Source organism: Macrobrachium nipponense, chromosome 11 (assembly GCF_015104395.2).
Source record: "Macrobrachium nipponense isolate FS-2020 chromosome 11, ASM1510439v2, whole genome shotgun sequence".
In the NCBI taxonomy this organism is placed as follows: domain Eukaryota; kingdom Metazoa; phylum Arthropoda; class Malacostraca; order Decapoda; family Palaemonidae; genus Macrobrachium; species Macrobrachium nipponense.
In genome coordinates, this window is record NC_061087.1 from 4,621,943 (window position 1) to 4,626,942 (window position 5,000).

Consider the following 5,000-nt stretch of genomic DNA (forward strand, 5'->3'; position numbering starts at 1 on the left):
CTCTCTCTCTCTCTCTCTCTCTCTCTAATAATTTTGAAACCTTGGAAGAACAGTGGGAGCTACAAAGTAAAGCTTTATTGCGAAGACCGCTTTAATTTTCTTCTCGATCGATACAACTGTCTTTGCTGAAATTTTACCTATAATATAATTATTTCAAGAAAAGGGAAATATTCTTTCGATATAATAATGCAAACAACCTTTTTCCAGAGGACTCTTAGGCTAGTAAGTGTTCACTGCAGCAGCAAGTATAGAAATATATACGTACACAGATATATATATATATATATATAATATATATATATATATATATATATATATATATATATATATATATATTGTGTGTGTGTTACCTAAAATACAACCGATTTGTAACGATTGAAGTTAGTATTCTTATAAGTAAGAAATAAGTTTTATAACTTCAATCGTGACAGAAAGAACGAGAGATATACAGAGATTTGGTAAAGGAAATGCTCATTTTATACCAAGCCAAAACAGAAGCCAAACCAATGGAAGACAGACATCGGGAACGGAGTAAGGTAATGTAAAGGCCCTTTGAGAGTGATACTTCCTGGTTATAGACTTTCGACCTCCCCTCTCCCCTCCCCCCTCCCTCTCTTCCCAACTCCCAGCTTTTTTCCTCCGTTAGCCTGTTAGCAGACATGAAACTATTTACGACTTCCTCCACTAATGCAGTATATATGTACATATATATATATATATTATATATATATATATATACATGTATATGTATATATATGTAATATATATATATATATATATATATATATATATATTTATATATGTATACTCCATTTATACAATAAGAAATTTACACCAGAGAGAGAGAGAGGAGAGAGAGAGAGAGAGAGAGAGAGAGAGAGAGAGAGAGAGAGAGATCCCCATAAGTGAAAGACAAACAAACATGATGACGTATTACGGGTATTAAAAACGAGCTGTGGCAAATACAGATTAAAAATCAAAATAAAGGAAGAGGTGCAGGTGCTCTGGGCTGCATATACCAGAAAACGTTAATATCGCACTGTTTGTATTCATTATTCAGATGCAATTCCAGATAAAATTAAATTCATAACTGAATAAATAATAAAGAATACATCTGATTAGATTATCATTCCTCCACAGTAAATGCTAGTTGCAGTATTTTTTTTTTTACACGGGATCCACATTCATCGTACGAAACTGATTTGCAATTATGTATGGGATACTGTAAAAGAATTCAATTTCTATTCTGTTAGGAATGCCTTATTCATGAGCATCACCAACACACAAACGAGTCATAATCCGTCGGCATCATCCAGGCCTGAGAGGTTAAGGCGTCGTATCCATTTTTCTCTTGACTGATATGAGATACGGTGTTCCCAGCGGCACAGCAGTCATTCTGTAGTAATTTGCTTGGCCTGCTCCAAGCTCATCAACCCTCGTTCTGCGCCTCACCTTCTAAGAATTTTACTGGTCTTTGTACTTTAATGAAATGGTATTGAGATCTTAAGTGTATAATGCGGTTAATATTCGTTGTATAATTACATAAATATGTATACAATATCACACTAAATGCGAAATCGAACAAAAGATGGAATCAGTGCTTGTATACACACACACACACACACACACACACACCACACCACACACACACATATATATTATAATATATTGATATATATATATATAATTCATAATAGATATAATATCTCATATATATAAATATATATATATACATGTGTGTGTATTCGCGCGGGCGGCTAGATTATGCCTGTAATCAAAAGCAGTGAATTAATGTATGTTTATGAATTACATGTTTCAAGCCTTGTGTAATTATACAACTGTAGAGTCTCTCTCTCTCTCTCTCTCTCTCTCTCTCTCTCTCTCTCTCTCTCCACCTTCATTTTGTAATGCAACTCAGGAAAAGAAAATATCCAATGGTCCAATTTATGTTCTTCTCCGAAACCACAACAAGGGAGGAAAACCTATCGGCAGATGTGTCAACTAAAGTAATCACATGACATAAATATCGCAATCTGGAATTCAATAAGACAAATAAGACAAAAATAAGACAATCAGACAAGAAGAGAGGTTCGGTTGAAATATGGTCTGGTGGGACCTCTTGTTTTCTCTCGAAGGGACACCACTGCTGCTACCACTATTACTACTATTGCTTCTGCTGCTGTTCCAACTACTGTTTGTCCTCTTACACCGTTTTAGTCCCTTTCTTACACACCCAGGACTTTTTTTCCTCTCCATCTCTTCTCTTGGAAGGGGGATATAAATTGGTTAGATCCTTTTACTCGCGCCGATATATCTTCGTTTACAGTCTTTGAATTAAGTGGCAGAGACAGGCGATGGGGGGAAATGTTTGTTTCTAGGTCTGCAGTTGTCAATGTAGATGATACATCCTTTGGTGTTAGAGCTCAATAATAATAATAATAATAATAATAATAATAATAATAATAATAATAATAATAATAATAATATTTATCCCCCTACAAGCCAACCGGAAATCCTTTAATAAAAAATAAGAATAATTTTTACTGCAACTGAAAAGTCTCACAAGAAAATAATTGCATAGCTGTCCGTCACCGAAATATACTTTGTGCAGGCAGCCTTAATAGAATATCACCGACTCTCCTCCCTCCGACCGTCCGCCGACAGCGCACGGCCATCTTTTCCTGAGATCCGCCGCAATTATTCCAGAGGCAATAAAAGGTTGGTTCTTCGCTTTCTCTCTGACGCTTCTTCAGTGACGCTACTGAAGGAAAATGAAGAAATTTTGCTGAAGATTCGTAACAGTTTTTTAACAAGAGCTGTGAAAAAGAGCGCAGGCAGGGGCGAGTGGGAGGAGGGGGGAGGGGAGTAACGAGGGATGATGCGGGGAAGGGACGTAGGGGTGGGTGGTGGGTGGTGGGTAAAGGAGTTGAAAAACGGGACCACATGCTACCCCAATATATCCCAACACTTGAATCTTCTGAACATTTCCCGCGCTCGGCGTCCCAAATCTCCAATATAACTCGTCAGGTGTAATTCTCACGTCGTCCGAATCCCTCCGTCAGCCTCAAATAACCGCCACCTAAATTTACCGCTAAACCGCCGAAGCCATTGGCGGCCAAAACGATCCAAACTACTTACATCAGATTGAAAAGCTGCACGCGGGGGTAAATAGGAAAGAAAGATTCGCCAAAGCTATTCGAAAACAGGTAAGAGAGAGAGGGAGAGAGAGAGAGAGAGAGAGGGAGGAAAAAAGGGGAAAAGAAAGAGGGAAAGAGAGCGAGAGGGAAAGGCGTGGAATCCAGAGTCAGCTGGTACACTTCGCACGCGGCTTTAGTTGCGCGCGATGGCACCAGATGGCAGTTTGCTTGTGTATGCAATATTGAGAAGCGAGGGGAAAATTGAATGATTTGCATTTCGTCTCGGCGTTACAAGACGGAGCGGTGGGCTGACGGTTTATATTAACAGCAGTGGGTGGTGGGGTGTGTGTGTGTTGCAGACTTGTAACACCCCCACCACAATATCCCCCGGCTTACATACCCCCACCATCCGAATCCCCCTTCTGCACGGTTATCCAAGGGATATCCCCCGCTAACACAGACAACCCCCTCTCCCAATAACCCGTCTCCCCTGCCTACCTACTGCCATCCTTTAGGTATCAAAACTTATCCGTAACTCCATGCCGCTTCTGGAGAGAGCAGAACATCCATCGAGAGAGAGAGAGAGAGAGAGAGAGAGAGAGAGAGAGAGAGATTGGTTTGGTGAAGATGGGTCCACGAGACCGGGAGAGAGATTGCCGCCCATCCTGGATCCTAAGGCTTAAACGTTCCTAGTTAATAAAACACTTCTCGCGCCGCTTAATATAATCGACACATTATCAATCCCAAATTCTGGAAACTGGGCATATATTGGGGTCCGATGAAAAATGACAGGGAAAGCTTCTGGGGATATATGGCCTTCGTTTCGATAATTTCCCCCACCCACCCCCAAACACTGCCGTGATGGGCCGTCACTCAATTGTCTTTACTCTATATTTAATTCTAGTGTACATCTATCAGAAAAATGAATGGCGTAAATTGCTTTCATAACAACATGGCTGGCTGGCTCAAATGCCCGGTGCACTACAAGAATGAGAGAGAGAGAGAGAGAGAGAGAGAGAGAGAGAAGAGAGGAGAGAGAGAGAGCACAAACTGGAGAGGCAACAGAGAAGAGTAGGAGTCGGAAGGGGAAGAGGAGGAGGATGAAGGAGTGGGCGTAGGAAGGAAGGGAGGAGAACCGAGGGGAGAGAGAGAGAGAGGGATTGAATCTTTCTTATTTCAATTTCAAAGAGGAAAAGGTTCGATCAGAGCAATATCAGGGGGGTAACATGAATATTTGTAAAGGTGGAAATTGAACACTGGCTCGCGAAAGGAATGTGTGTGCGTGTTCGTGAATGTGTGCGCGCGCGTGTGTACGCGTACTCAAGAGCTCTACTATTGCTGGCTTAAGAACTGAAGATATATGTGCAAAGCAGCCTATCTGTGTTTGCGCACCTGAATGATGTCTGTTTGTTTACTGTTTATCATCGTAAGGGTTTGGCATTCTCGCCTTTTTCTATGATGATATATATATATTAATTATTTATTTGATAATATTATATTTTTTGTATATATATAAATATAGTTAATAATATATTATATATATCTTAGTATCCTACGCTCCCCCCAGGACCAGTTTTCTGAATGTCCAAAAGAAACTAATCATTGTATCGAATTTATATCTCACTGGAAGAATCTAATGTACAAGGTTTCTGCACATGGAAGTCCATCAAAGATTCAGCAATTTAGGAGGTGAATGCTGCAGAAACCAAAGCGTTGTTTATTTTTCTGTGGCCATGCCCTGCCAGGGAAAAGTGGCTTAACGGGTGTATATATTATATATATCGTTATGTATTTCCTGTTGCCAGTTGCAAATAATACGAGAAATATTTAACGGGAAGATTCACTAACTTTGAGGACAAAGAT

At 39.9% G+C, this 5,000-nt stretch overlaps 1 protein-coding gene across 6 annotated transcripts in view; it reads right to left on the reverse strand.

Moving 5' to 3' along the window:
• The window catches only part of LOC135217573 (LIM/homeobox protein Lhx9-like), a 312,394-nt gene that overhangs the window by 43,080 nt on the left and 264,314 nt on the right, over nt 1–5,000 (reverse strand). The window lies entirely within an intron of this gene.